General features: G+C 41.1%; 1 long non-coding RNA gene across 2 annotated transcripts in view; it reads left to right on the top strand.

Moving 5' to 3' along the window:
• Window positions 1-12,368, top strand: part of LOC134418797 (uncharacterized) — a 109,730-nt gene extending 97,362 nt beyond the window's left edge. For both annotated transcript variants that reach the window (XR_010027856.1, XR_010027855.1), the window contains exons 2-3: window positions 12,040-12,136; window positions 12,259-12,368. This is a non-coding gene — a long non-coding RNA (uncharacterized LOC134418797). The remainder of the gene's footprint in view (window positions 1-12,039; window positions 12,137-12,258) is intronic.
• The last annotated feature ends 3,288 nt before the right edge of the window (window positions 12,369-15,656 follow it).

The raw sequence follows: 15,656 nt of genomic DNA, 5'->3' as shown, positions 1-15,656 counted from the left end.
TTTTAAAAATAATTTGAATGAAAAATAGTTGGAAGTCTCCCAGACTGCTGTTGAGGAAATCTTTCAATTTAGAGTTTTCAATTCAATTTCCATTAGAGAGCACTGTGACATTCAGCCCAGGGCACTGTGCAATATTCAAGCAGTGTGGGGAAGTCTTTAGGGACAGTGCAATATTGTGAAAGAGGGCGTCCACAGGAGAGCATTGTGGGACTGCCACTGGAAGAGGTGAACTTTCAGATGTATGAAAAAAAGCAAAAGCAAGCAAACTTTCTGCCCATTAACCTGGCTGTTGGAGCAGTGCTACTCATGGAGCAGCTGGTGAAGCAGCAGGAGCTGGGCATGCAGGGGAAGGCAGCAGTGGAGTCTGAGATGGTTTACAGTGCAAGGAGATTGCTGAACTGAAATGAGCAATGCAAATATAGGCACTGCAGAAAATAAGAGGAAACTTGCTGCCATTCTAGCACAAGAGTTCTATTGCCATTACCTTGCAAGGGTTCCACATTGCTGGTTTCATACCTCCTTGATGTTTCTCTCAGTCAGCTCCTCCAGGCACTGACTCTTCTTCTCACAGCAGCCACTGACCCCAGTTCCCCTCAGCCAACCAACCCACTCTTTTATAACACTCTGCTTATTGGCTACAGCTGTGGCCTGTTAAAATCAGGCCTGCTCCCAATCCTTAATAATTTGCTCAGCTGTAACTCCTAAAGGGGTAAGATTACTTTTTATACTACCTTTATTTTCTTCTATTGTATCCCCCTACAGAAGCTGATGTGAATAAGAGCATTTAACAGATATGAAGTTACTGGGGCCAGACTAGAAAGTGTTTTGCTATGAGTGCTACCACTGCTACCAGCACCTAGAACTTCATGCAGTGGTTGCTGATGGAGGGCATCTCCTTACACAGGATGAGGTGCTGAGGTAGATAGAGTTGTTTAAAGGCAAAGCCTGGCTACATCTCACTCTCCAAAAACTCTCCATTGCTGTAGACAAAGAGTACTGCCATCAGCATTGGCCAGGGCACTGGGGAGCCGTGTGTGGGTTTTTTGAGTTAGCTTGGACTGAGATTTTAACCACACTTCTGGAGCCCAAGATGAAGAGCACTCAGCCCTTTTGGCTAATAATGACCTTACATTGTCTGAATAGCTTCATGTCCTCGCTCACCTGACACTGTCCCAGACAGCTGAATTCAGATACTGCTACATATTTTTAATTTAAGGAACAAAGTGGCAGGAAATGGAGGAGCAGAAAGGGAAAGAGCAGTGGCACAGCTGACAAGGTTTTGTGTGTGGCTGAAGGGCAAGGATGATACAGGAGGGAGAAACCCTGGAAAGGGGAGGGGAAGGGTGATTAGATAGCCTAATACGTTTTTTTCTTCAGTGTTTAATTTCCTTAGGAGTACATGCCGCATTTTATGTCAGTGACAGATAATGAAGGAGTCAAAAGATAATAAGCTCGGTATTCAGAGAAGATCCCAAGAAGTGGTATGTTACAGGGCTGTTTGGAAAGCTGAAATTCTCTGGTGATAGGAGATGGATGAGTTGGCTGAATGCCCCATGAGATTTTCCTCAGTCAATCTAAAATTAATTCTCCTTCATAATTAAAATACATTTTATATTTTTAGGAACAGTTCTCTAAGTGGTTTTCTTTCCTTTTTCCCCTACTCCTTTTTACTGTGTATCAGAGCCAGCCACTTTAATTGCTGGTTTGCCTTAGGATGAAAAAAATCCCAGAATGTTCATGGCTGTCTGTCTTAGCTACTCATTTGATCTTGTACCCATTGTATAATCTATCATGTACTTCTTTCTGCAATAGCTCTTTAAGGCAGTGACCTGCAAGTAGTAACTCACAGATAAGGAACTGTGACACAGTCAGAAAATGCAGGTTTCCCAAGGTCCTGGGGTGGTGGGTGATGGACTAGGATTTTGAACTTCAACCTCTCATTTTTTGGACTGTTTTTCCTGCCCCGTAGTCTGGGGCTGATATCCTTATCAGGAGTTTTGTAGGTGACACATGGATCCATGACAGTGGCATTCAGTCCAGAGCAGCCCCACACAGTGGGCCAAATGGAGTTCTCAAAAAGATGCTGTGCTGGCTTGTGCCTGATCCTCCCACAGCTGTGGATAAAGCTCCTACTGGTTTCGGTTCAGATGGTTCCACTTCTGGAGCCCTCTGGAAAAACCCTAAAGCAAATCAATTTTTCATTCCATTTTATTTTTTTTTTTTTATCATGCTTTAGTAGAAACTTCCTCTGGGGTAACCCCAAACCAGCTGACTCCCACCTCCCTCCCATGTTTCACCCAGGCTGTTTGACTGAGGATATCCCAGTGCTGACCCCAGCCCTCATGCCAGCTCCTGTTTCTGCCAAAGGCTCTGCAAGACTGGCATCAGGAACAACAAAAGCTGCAGCGTCTGACCCTCATTTAAATTAGTTACAAACTGGAAGATGGAAGCAGTCGTATATGTTGGCAGATTTCCTGGTGTTCCCAGACACTGGATCACTGCAATTCATCTGAATTCCAGTTTACCCCATAGGAATACAATGAGTCAATTAACCCTTTAAATAAATCAACTAATTCCAGGGCAATCACACAGCATCTGCTTCTGCATTTTATCAGTTACATAATAAAAATCTTCCTCTTGTCTTTCTGTTTCCTATTGCATTCTGTGCTTTGGATAAATACCACCAGTGCCTGCCAAGTCACAGTTGCAGAGACCTACTGCAGAAAATGGAACCAGAGACACACACTGGGAGAAATCCTCTTTAATGCAGTGCTTCAAATTGAATGCCTGCAGTGCTACACAGAATCACAGAATGGTTTGGGCTGGAAGCAACCTTAAAAATCATCTGGTTTCATGGCAAATTTAAAACTAAAATCCACACCTCATTAAAAATGAATCCTGATGAGTAAGTTAAGTAGAAGAAGCATCAGTAATTTATGGTGATGAACTCAGCATTTTCCCTCTCCCTTTTTGTGTTGTGTCTGTCTTTGGAAGCCTGTAGCATGTTACAAATGAAGTGCCACAGATGAGCTAGAAATAAAAAGCTAGGAGGTTTTCCAGGGAGACTGAGAATAAATACAGAACCTCCACAAATGCAAACACACACTCTCTGGACTGTTAAGAGTTTTGAATTGCACAGTGTTTTATCTTCTCAGAATTTCCCAAGTGGCAAAATATATCCCCAGGAAAAGACATGACAGCAGACAAAAAAGCAAAGACAACCACAAAAAAAAAAATTCAAATCAGAAAGCCTACCATAATACAGCTCAGAATTACTTGTTCCCTGAATGATAAAGGAAAAGCAGTAGTCATGACAATGATCAATTTTGCTCAAGAAGGTTACCAATTTAACAGTGGGTAGACATCTCACAGATATCCTGCCTGAAATAGAACAGAGGGAATGAACCAAATGATTAGATTTCAAAGTGTGAATTAGCTTATGTAGTTTTTAAGAGAGTGCTTTGGAATAGGCTCCAAAAAGCATCCTTTTATGTTGGTGTTTGTCACTCTGTGTTATTTCTTCTGTTGCCTAACATGGACTAACCTTAGAATTTTTATCCTACAGTAGTTCCCAGATCACATATCTTGTGTGTAACTAGGAAGGACTTTTTTTAGAAAGCCTTCTAATATTGATGATCCCTTTTATCCAGCTTTATTCCTGTTACCTTCCTTTTTTGCATAAACACTTGGCAGTATATCTTCTGCTGGTTAAGGACATTATGGAGGAACACCTTTTCCAAAGCTGTTCCTTTGGAAAAAAATTATCTTTGAGGACTATACTAGTTCTGTTACCTTAAATACAGTAAAAATCCCTAGAATATTAATATCATGAAGCTTTGAATGAACTAATTTCTTTGTTTAAAGTTCTCAATCTTTTAATGATAAGATGCCTCTTCTTTTATTCAGAGCCATAGCAGAGGAAGCTTTCCTAAAGTGAAATTCTCCTTTGCCTCTGTTTAAGGTAGCCATATGCATAAAAGTATGCTGAAATGAAACCTCAGTCCATCTGCTTGTAGTCAGTAATTTCCAGGTGAGGCTGACATTGTTTCGGCAATCACTAAAAAGAAATGTTGAGTGCTGTAATAGAGAGTCAGTGTTGTCCATAGTAAAAAGCAATATAAAGTGTGTGGTAGGCAGTGGGGAAAGTTATAATAAAAGTGGTATAAACCTTCTAGCTCCAGTGAATCCATGGTTCTCAAGTAGCCAGTGGAACTAGTGATTTTCATTTCCAGGCTCATGCTGAAGGTTGATGCCTCTCTCAAGTAACAGGATTAAGAGACCAATGGTGTAATATTCCGGGGAGGGAAAAGTGCTCTCCTACTGGTACCTGAATGTTTCTGTCCTGTACTGTTTTACTTCTGTGTTTTCTCTGGGAAGCAGTGGTGACTTGGTTTCAAGGGTGGTTTCAGTGAGGACAGAAGTTCCATGGCCATGCACCTCCTGGGCTGTGTGTTTGTGGCATCCATCCATGCTGGTGACAGTGGAGATGTGCTGCCAGGCCCTGCATTTATTCCTCAGGCATGCTCAGGTTCCTGGTTTGTAGAGATTTACATCTGAGATTACTTTAACAAAGTTGGTATGCTGCAAGGAAGGGAAGTTTGAGAAATTCCCACTAGAATAACATAGAATAACTGTCTTACATCCAGTTATTGGTATGGGTCATAGGTTAGGATGATAAGTAAGATCTTCAGAGTAATGTTTTGGCAAGGTTCAAAGTGGACCTTTGAGATTGGAGAGCATTGAGAATATGGCTGTACACATATTTTTCCCTTATATGTCTGCTAATTTCATTCACATACATTTAATGCTCTATTAATATTTTTTTAACAGGAGGTTATTTGTAGGCTATCAATGATGATTATTATATGCGGATTTAAAGGTTTAGATACAGGTCTATGAGAAAGTTATTTAATTAAAATTTCTTGTGACCTAAATCAAGTGGAAAAGCTGAAATACTGGTTACTCTCTGGGCATAGCAGGAGAGGTTATGATGCCACACTGGGAAGGGGTGCAGAGGTACAGACTGATGGCAAACACAGTGGCAAGGATGACATTAATGTGGAGGTGAGTTAGCAGACATGTCACATAGTTTTGTCTACACAATTAGTAGGTGAGGCAAAATGGTGCTTTTTAAAACTGGATAAGTCAATTTGAGTTGGGTAGCAGAGCTTGAAAAACTGCTTTGGTCATGTTATAAAAAGAAGCCTCAAACAACTGAAATTGTGTTGGTTAGTTTTCTACTGATCAGACCCTACAGTTTGAAGGACACACATTTTTATGCCTTTATAAGAATTATTTTTACTTTAAAAAAATCCTGTTCCTTTACAATGAAATTAAGTTTTTATTTGTTTAGCTCTTTGCATAAGAGTAATTGATACTTACTAATCACAAAAAATTTAGTGAAAACCCAGAGGGTCAAGCGAAGTTGTAATGTAAAGACAAAAAGAACAGGAAGATAAGAGGTTTCTTTAACACTTCAAGTGATATGATATGGAAGCATTTAGCATTAGCATGACAGGTTCTTAGAAAAGAAATTAAAGTCCTTTTATGGACCAATCCATGATTGCTGCATCATAACTAATACACAGAAAGAATGAAACTTTTACCAGACACACCAAAAGTTTGGTTTTGTATCAACAGGTAAGGAACAGTGCTGGCTGTATTTTCAGTGCCTGACTAGAATGATAGTAACAATTATTTCTCAGGGATTGTTTTACTGAGAATTTAAAGATGTATGGTATGTGTATCATATAATTGGCATCTGTATTGCCTCAGGACTGAATCAATGTAATCCAAGACTGCAGCTACATAAACTTCCCCTCTCCTGTAAGGGCAAGTTTTCTTTGCGTGATGGTAGGCTGCAGAGCCATGATGAATTGCATAAATATCTATTTAACTATTTTGAGGCTGAATTGAATAAGAAAGACTTCATTAATTTCAAGAATATCCTTAAAATTTTATTTATTTTGGATTGGAAATAAAGATGAAAAGAATTAGGAAGAAAAATAGATATTCTACTGATGCATTTCTGTATCACTCTGCTACAGAGAATTGTTTTTATAGCACTATTTTTGCTATTTGTCTCAGATGCAGATTTACCAGATATCAGGACAGAAAAAGTGGGAAGAAAAATGTCCTTGGCACAGCCTTGTACAATCTTGTACAATCCCCAAGTGCCCCACGTCACTTGAGGCAGTAGCTGGCACAGCCCTGCCCCTAATGCTGTCTCCTCATTATCAAAGTAGCTGGGGAAAGCAAAAGACTTCTGGATACACACCAGAAGGCATTTTCAAACTCTTCCTGTCTCTTAGGGAAAACAATGGATTTTAAGAAGGCAATAAGGAAGGAATATTTGAATAGGGTATGAATATCCATTGCATAGTAAAAGTGGTTTAAAGAACATTCCTGAAAGGTGGTGCCAAGAAAGCCCTTCTGCCATGGCCAGACATGCACTGTGACTTTAAAAGTTAGGATTTTCCTCCTTTTACATGATGTCCACCAGCCCATTCTTATTTGGTGTAATATTTTGTGCTCCATCCTGCTGGATTTCCTCACCCATGTTGGTGTTCTTGTTCTGGCCCTGTCTGCAGCTCCTTGGCTCCCACAGAGCCCAACACAGGGTGCTTTGCTGTCTGCCCAGTTATCCTGACAACAAGCTCCACCAAAGCTGGCTGTGTTTAATACTGAATCCTGCAAATGCCTTTTACTGGGAGTTTAGAGCACCCCTTGAGCCAAGCTTGCTTATGATATCTGTATTTAGGACCTGTGTCTCTCCCAGACATGAATACCCCAATTTATTTCTACTTCTAACTGCAGAAATCTTCTCTCCATCACAACCCATCTTCTCACACTTAGGTCTAAAAGTGACCTTGCTGAGCTGATGGGCCTGGGCAACTCCACAAAGCGAAAGAGCAAGCTTTTCTGCAGTTCTGGCATGATTGCACAAATTCATCTGGTTTGCAATGCTTCAGCTCTCCATTTCACAGGAATAAGGAGGAGAACTAATCAAATCAATCCAAACAGATAATCACCACCAGGCAAGCAGATATTGCCTTTAAACCCTTTCCATCTACTCTATCTAATCCCCATATTCCCATATTCCTACTGCCATAAAATAGACCCCACTCTCCTCCCAGGGCTGTCAGAATGGAGGAAGCATTCAGTGATGCGGATAAAGGTGGGAGCAGCACTTACAAGGTTTCTCTCCTTCCCTGAGAGGTATCAACCTGCATCATTAGGGATTGAGAAGTGCTACTTTAGGATGAGCTGCAATAAATTCTGTCTTGATTATTGCCTCATTTCGGTTCCAAACTATCAATATCAACATATGGCTTAAACACCAGTAAAGCAGAACACAAATCCATGGATGACTTCATTTGTTGTACAAATGTTAGTGAAATAGAAACAAAAAAGATTTAGTGATTGACATTTCTGGAGAACATGTGCATTTTAAAGTCATCGTTATTCCACTAGTATCTAAACTGCAAGAATAACAATAAATTTGACTTAAGAGGGAGACAAAAGAGGCGAGTGAGTACTCTGAATGTGGATTGCTGTATTTTCTCCCTTCTGACTGCTGAAGGTTATCATTGCTGAATGATAGGAATTCTGAGGTCTTGGTAGTTATTTTGCTCATTTCAGTCCAAGACATCCCTGACTTATGCCTTAAATATTAAGATTTATAGAAAATCTTCGTTAGGCTTAAAGGTGTTTCAGTTCAGTAGAGTCCTTGGCATAAGCAGTGTGTCAGATGTCAAAGGAAAATTAAGAAGATAGTTTTGAATGTTCCATGAAACCTCTGGAAAGCCAGATAAGACAATATTCAAAGGAAAGAGGAAAAGGCAAAATGCACAGCCTCTTTATGGTGGTTACATGATAACTCATCAATAACAGTCTCCTACGCCTGCTTTGGGTCCTTGACACAGTTTTTGCCCTATACTGTAAGATAATCCTGAAACTAACTCAGCTGTAATCTTAAATCAAAGAAGAACACTTGGGAGACGGGTAGGAGGACTAATAGTTCAACAACAACAAAAAAAATCCTTAACTTACATGGAGAATCAGCATGCACAGATATCTCCTTTGAGTCCAGAAGCGCCTTTTTTGGATCTGCAATTTTTTAAAACTTTTTTATTTTTTTTTTAATGTGAAAAGTACCAGTAACTTTTTATACAAAAAACTTCTTAAAAGAACAGCCTTAAAAGATGGATCTGATCACTTGGACTCAGTAACAACCTTCCTAGGTCATAGAGTATTTTTAATTAACCTGATGTTCCAGTTATATTAATTACCCTTGTGGTTCCAGGTTAAGGCAATATTCTCTGCTTCCCCACCTCAATTTAAAAGCAGTGATGCTTTGCACATTACACCACTGTGCTTCTGTTATTCCCATGACTCAGGAACATATTGAAAAAAAGTTCTGTAAACATATGTTTAAACTGGGAAGTATTTTCAGATGAAAGACACATGGAAGGGAAAAGGCCTCCCAGAAAAAGGAGAAAACCCCAAACCCTAAAATGAAGTATCAGTGAGCATTACCAAAAGTTCAGCTTTACCACTAAATGCAGCCTTTATAATTGCTTGCTGAATGAGAGCAGGGCATCAGCACTCCATCCTGCATAAAGGGTGATGTCTGTGCACACCATTTGCCTATTATTTCTAAATGGAGAGTCTGAATGCAATCTGAGACCATCTGAGGCACAAAGGAGAGTCCATGGCTCAGTGACAGTCTGGCCTGGGTGGGGTTCCAGGCTAGCAGGGAGCTGCCAAGCCAAATCACTGAGAGCAAACCACGTTGGGAAGTGAGTCCTACAGGCTTTCATAGCCCATACACTCTCTTTCATTAAATAACTCTGAATTGTCCCTAAGCCAGTCCTAGAGAGTTAGTGGTTTGATAGCCAGCCAGCATCTTGTTACAAACTTTCTGGCACAAACTAGTAATGTTTGTAACAAATTCTATGGATGTGTTAACCTACGGAATTTGGAAACACTTGCTTAGAGGTCCCCAAAGACGATGAATTTCAGTACTCTCACAACTTATGTCATGAAGATCTTTCCCAAAAAAAAAAACATCATCAAGACTTGTGCTCAAGAAATAAACCAGAAAGTTGTATGTTTCATTAACTGCTGCATAGTGTCTTTTTCTTTTCCAGATAGTGGGATATCCATAAGCAGGTCATGCCTGTCTCTTATGTATATATGACAAATACTTTTCCTCTGGATTGATTAAAAAAATTTGCACTCACATGGCAAAATGCAAAGATTGTTGCTTAATAGCAATTTGTAATGTAAGTCACAGGGCGCTGTTTTTCTACATATTTTCCATAATTGCATGGATAAAGAAGAAATTCTGTAATGGCTGTTTCAAGACAAAAAACAGGCTTGCTGTCAGTAGACAGATGCCTTACTGGACTCTGTGGTGTCCTTAGTGGAGCTCCAAAGGCTCTGTACAGCGGTAAAATCCATGCTAGGTCATGCAGCTGCATTCTAGTGCCTCTAGCTTGAAAACTTGGTTTGGCAAATTATCGTGTAGATATGACTGAATTTGGGGGCTGTGCTCCTAAAGCACTTCTGACTGTCTGTTTCTCAAAAGAGAATTTTCCTGAAATGAAGACATGTTATAAAGCATTCCCTAAGATTCTTGGTACAGTAATTTCTTATGAGTCGGTAGGACAACTACTGTCATGGTGTTTGGAGGCCGCCGTGAACATTGGAGCCCAGTATGTTGTCAAAGAGCTGGTATTTGAAGTTTTGACTTTGATTTGACTGGAGAACTGGTTGGTGTCTACCTCACTGCAGCTTGTAAGAAAAGGCTCTACTGCCCCAAAGCCATGCTTTAGAAACAGTATAGTAAAGGTACCCTCTGAGGCAGCGGGAGAATTTCAGAAGGGCTCTTATGGGTTTATACAAATTACTCAAGGCTCAAATAAAACATGTGGAAATGTGGTGGCATTTGGTAACATATATTAAGTATGCTGATTAATCCCACAGCAAAGGCAGGCAGCTCTTTTTGTCCTCCTTTTAGTCAATTATGGTTAATTATTGATATGATAGAACTTTATATGGATTTTTATATGGCTTAAGCAGTTGGGGATTTTTGGGGGTTGTTTTGGTTGCTATTTTTGGTTTTCAGGGTTGTTTCTGTTTTGGTTATTTTGCTTGTTTGGTTTTTTTAAAATTTCTGCTTGTAGAGGTCAGTAGATGCAATTATTTGTGTGGCTAATTCATGAGTCATTGTTTAAGAGATGAGGATGATGATTCACTTTGACAAAGCTATTAATAGGTGCTCAGCACTATATTTTAAGGTCTTGGAAGATCCAGTCCCCTTTCCTTTCACAAGGAAATGTAATGTTGTAAGTCTTTTACTAGCCTAGCTGTTATGCCAGAAGCACATCATTCACAGGGTTACCCTCTGTGAACACATGAGAACTAATAGAGAGTTTTAAATGAGAGCTCTTACACAACACATGCCAGAGGATACATGACCTAGTGATGGTGTCTGGGAAGCATCTCCTCTCTCTTTCATTTTCTTTTCTTGTTTAGCTCTTTTCCCCTCCCCTTTTATTGCACATGGGCTGTTCATAGTCTCAGGCTGTGCTCACAGACCCAGACATGGACAAATGCAGGTGCCTCTTCTGGGACCTGAGGTTGGGCAAGGCAGCTTTTGCCTGCTTGTGTCAGGAGTTCCATCAGTGCAACGCTGCTGCTGAGATGATTCATTCTTTCTCCCTGTGGGATTTATTCACTTGGGATAGGCTGTAAACTATGCTGGGATGAAGAAGAGATCAGTCTGGAATTCTCAGACATTGAGCAAAGTCTTTGCTGGTTCGTGTAGATTTACTTTTTGGGCTCTCATGTGCAGGGACTGGGTCCTGTGATTGCAGCCCACTGAGGAGCTGCACAGACCTGCATAAAAACCTATACAGGAGGGACATCTGGCATTGGCCTGCTACACCCCTGCTGTGTGAAGGCCAGCCCCACCTCAGTATGAGCTCAGGTTTCTCAGAACCTGTCCAGCACAGTGTGAAAGCTTCCAAACCCAGAGCTGTGGAGCTCTCTGTGGAGCTGCCTGGGCAGAAGTGCAGTGAGCAGGGCTGATCATTGCCCATGAGGTGGCACTGGCAGAGGTCAGGGGGAGCACTGGGTCCAGTTCTGTCTTTCTCAGCACAAGACAGGATCAACCACACAGAGTGAGTCCAAGGGAGGGGTCACCAGGGTGGTGGGGGGCTGGAGTGAGTGAGGTGGAAGGAGAAGCTGAGGCAGCTGGTTTATTTTAGCCTGGAGAAGGAGCAGCTGAAGGGAGATCTCCTCACTGCCTGCAGCTACCTACTAGGGAAGCTGAATCCAGATTCTTATGAGAGATTCACAGTGAAAGGGCAAAAGGCAACAGACAGGGCTTGGAAGACAGGAAATTCCAGTCAGCTATTAAGAATTGTTTTTGCACTGGAAGAGCAGAAAAATGTGAAGCAGATTGGCTGGAGAAGTGCTGGAGTCTCCATCCTTGGAGATGCTCAGAACTCAAGAGGACAAGTCCAGAGTAAGCAGATTTAGTGCGGCAGATCTTGCAGGTATTGGATTAGAGTAATTACTGCAGTTCTTTCTACATACATTTTTTTTGTATTTCTATCATACATAGTAGATCAGAACTGTCTCAAAACCAGCCCTGCACTGCATAGGCACAGGTGTGTGACTACCATTCCTTTCCTTGTCAGAGAGCATTGAATGAGTGGGAGAGGCAGAGCATTATGGTAGATCTACCCAAAATTTTGTATTGGAAAATCCTAAACTAGCAGACAAATGGAACTCTAAAACAAAAGCACACCAATAGAAAAATAAAGTATTATAAATTGATCAGCATTTTGTACAATTCTGTAGAGAACTTGTTAGTCTCAGCTTATGTTTCCTTTTTCTGCCGTTTTAGATTACTAAACACAAACCTAAATTCTTGCATAAAAAAGGCAGTGTGATGCAGGTCGAGAAATGTAGAAATGTGAAAATATTAAAATGACTATTCTTCTTTCACTTCTGCCCCTGGTTTAGGGCCATTGTGATGTAATCTGATTTAGGACTTTGAGACATTGTGTGAGCCATCCTCTGAGGCTGATTTAGACTCTTTCAGCAAGTGTTCTTCTCTCTGGTAAGTTTTTGTCAGAGGTCTGCGCGCAGCTTGCTAATTCTCTTCATGCCACAGTAAACTTCAGTGAAGTCAATAGCTACTCTGGCAACAAAGTAGAAATAAAAGAGACTCTCTATTTTCAGAGCTCCAAAATAGCCACTGATCCATCCTTCGGAAAATACTGCTCTCAGGGGGGTCTGCTGAAGTGGTGTTGAGTTTCCAAACGGACAGAGAAACAGGCAAGTGTATTCTTGAGCATTTCATGCTGACTCTCAGTGAAGTGACAAGGATGGCTTCCCTGGAGGGCTGGCTAGCTATAGGGCGAGATTAAAGAGATGACTTTACCCCTCCTAAATTAGGTGCCAGGGATTACTGCCTCTCCTGTGTCAGTGCCTGCTCGCTGGAACCTCTGCTGGCACCGAGCTCGGCTGAGTGTGGTGGCAAGCCCTGTCACCAGGGTCCCCTGCCACTCCAAAGTACGGATTTAAAGGCAATCTTGAATCCAGAAGGGAAGAAGGAAGAGAGTGTAATGCTGTGCTGTTTCAGCTGCTAATTGTGCCCAGATTAGTTAATTAGATAATTAACATAAGAATGCTCTCTTTTCATATTAGAGCATCATACATTTACAATAGAGCTGTTCATAAGTAGAGTGCTATGCTGTGGGAAACACTAATTAATTTTGCAAATTTGGACCTTTAATTGCTAAAGTGCTGTGCTTTCTCAATGTTTGTTTTAGAGTAATGTTAACTGATTACTGCCTGTTTGGAGAAGTATTTATTCTCTCTGCCAGTTGGACACATTCCTCTTGCTGTGCAACCAGAATCCCAGTTTATTTGCACTATTAACTGCACTTCACTTCAGAGGAGCCTGCAAGAGATGAGATTGTCTGTAAGCCCAGCTGACATTGGACCCAGTAGCTGCAAAAGCAATGCAGCCCATCATTTCCAGTTAGGACACATCCCAGTCATATATCTCTGCAGCCTGCATACTCGATTATTGGAACAGCATTCATCCTGGCTTCAAAGCAGAATCTGGAAAAACTGCAGCTGGCAGATGCAACCACCTGCTTCCTTTGCAGCAGTTCTCAGAAAACATCAATCCACGTACCAGGCACTTTGCTGGCTCCCTAATGATCTCTGAGTCAATTTTCAGGGCCTTGTGCTGAGTTCTCAGAAGCACTTATGTGAGCTGGGGAAGCATCAGCAATATCTGCAGGGTTTTGATGGCCTCCTCCTCAGACTGCAGCTCCTTCTACCCCAAGAGGATTAGATGTATGGGCAGCTCTGCAGCACCAGCACCATCCTCTCCACTCAAGGAGTAATTCAGCAGCTATTGAACCAGAAAGAAAGCAAGCCTCCATGGGATTCTCTTGCCCAACAACACTTGCATTTGCTTGGGTAAAGGGAGACATGGGCTTGCTTCCTTCTCCGAGGCTTCTTTATGCAACACATAAAAAATATTGAGTTAGGAAATTGGAGCAGAGTTCTTCACTATCCCTTCCCCACCTAGCTAGGAGCATCAGCTGTGGCCAGTTTTCTTCTGGTGTGTATGGGAACACAGTGTTCCCACCCTTGACAATCATGACGAAACACAAAAATCTCTAAATTAGCAAAAGGTCTGTGTGTTCTCAGAAACACCTTGAGGTGAGATTTAAGACTTTTTTTTTTTTTTGCTTCTGGCTGACATCTGCAGTAGAACTGTAGATGCTGGTCCAAAATGCTTACCTACTATATTGCATAGAGGGCTTAGCTGCCTAGCTCAGGGATATTGAGACTAATCTGAACAGAAGATATCAATGTTCAGAACTTTCTGAATCTTTTGGTGAGTGAGAGCTGACTCAACTGTATAAAAGTCTTACCTGTGACTAATCTCTGGCTGAAAAGTTTCAAGTTAGCCACTCATTCAGCAAATCCGAGTCAGCAAAACTCAGATACCGAAGCTGAGTCCGGGGATGAGCTCTAAGGAAATGCTTTCAACCTTTTCCACTTGCTCAACTAATTTTTCCAGTAGCTTAACCAGCTTCAACAGGGGAAATAGAACAAAAAACAATAGAAACATATGCTGAATAGATGCATATAAAGATATTTTTAATATGAGCTTGATCATTTTGAGAAATGAGTGCAAATATTTCCATTGTGATATTGTTGCACCTTAAACCTTAGCAGCACTCCTGGAATAAGGGAGAACAAGAAGAAAATATGTCATTAATTGTGGGACAAAGGGTGTGGAAAGGAACCTTTAGTAGGGGAGGGGCTGTATGACAGTGGAAATTACATGATACATTTACTTATTACTCGTATTTTGCTTTGAGCCTAAACTGCAGCTGTTTTCATTGCAGGCTTCAAGTTGCTGCAATCATTCATTGAGGTAACAGTACAAAGCTGCCAATTTGAAAATAAGACTTTGCTCAGTAGCAGAAGAAAATGAGAAATTCAAGGGTAAGTCTGAAGATTACAAGGACCTTGAAAATCCTACAGAAATTGAGCCTTTTAATTTAAGTAAGAAAAGAAATTAAGGTTCAGATTTTGCTGTCTGCCTGTTGAGTTAGTCCTATTGATTCCAAGTAGGCCACACATTATTAAGTACCATAACAGGTTTTAGATAATTACAGTATTCATCCCTTGGGTAGTATACTTTTTAGGGTTTATGTCTTGAGTTTTATCCTGTAGATTATTTCTAGTGCTAGGAATTTTTTCAAGCATGAAAAGACTAGACAAAATGTTTCTAAGAAGCATCTTCAATGCTTTTTTTGAGTGCAATTATTTGGTCTTATGTACCTTGTTCATCCAGTAAATTCTAATTTTTTTCTAAGCCTTTATATTTCTGAACCAACAAGGTTCACATTTGCTTTACTGAGGGCCAGGATATGGAGCCCATGTACTTGTTTTATTATATTCTGAAGATATGTCTACACCTAATAATACAGTTTCTGAATGTCTGCTTTCTTCTGACTTTTCCTTTACTCACAGTATTTTTCCTGAAGCAAAGTCCTTCACTTATTCCAGCTCAGTGTCTACTGGCTGCCCAGTAATGTTTTCCAGTGTTTGTAAGGATTTTGGTTTTTTGAAAACATCCTCCATAACCTTTGGAAGCTTGTGCTGGTTGTAGTGAAGTCATCTTTAGCCATGGAGGTCAGAAAGCAGCGATGTGCAGAAGGCAGCCCTTCTGTTTGTACAGCAGCTCCACCAGGCAGAGGTTACTGCAGCTGGGGGAAGTTTAGCTGGATTCCAGCCCTGCAGCATCTGCAGAATTCACGGCCTGACTGCAGCAAGGCTTGAGGAGATGACGCACACACGTATGTGCACTCCCTGTTGAGACACAGTTCAGCTGCTATATGTGCAAAAGTCTTGTCTCTCCTGAGATTATTCATTTCCTCATGTGCTGTTTCATGTAGCAAATGATGCTACAAGGTGCCCTGTTTGAAGTAATGCCCACAGGAGACACTTTTTGTGTTTCTCATCAGGGCTGCCTGTGCGAGAGGAGCAGAGTCAAAGCTGCTGCTTAACCAAGGCCATGTCTCACAGGGGAAACCTCTGTTCCT

The sequence above is a fragment of the Melospiza melodia genome, chromosome 5, assembly GCF_035770615.1.
Source record: "Melospiza melodia melodia isolate bMelMel2 chromosome 5, bMelMel2.pri, whole genome shotgun sequence".
NCBI classification, from domain to species: Eukaryota; Metazoa; Chordata; class Aves; order Passeriformes; family Passerellidae; genus Melospiza; species Melospiza melodia.
This window is presented reverse-complemented; position numbering and strand designations above follow the sequence as displayed.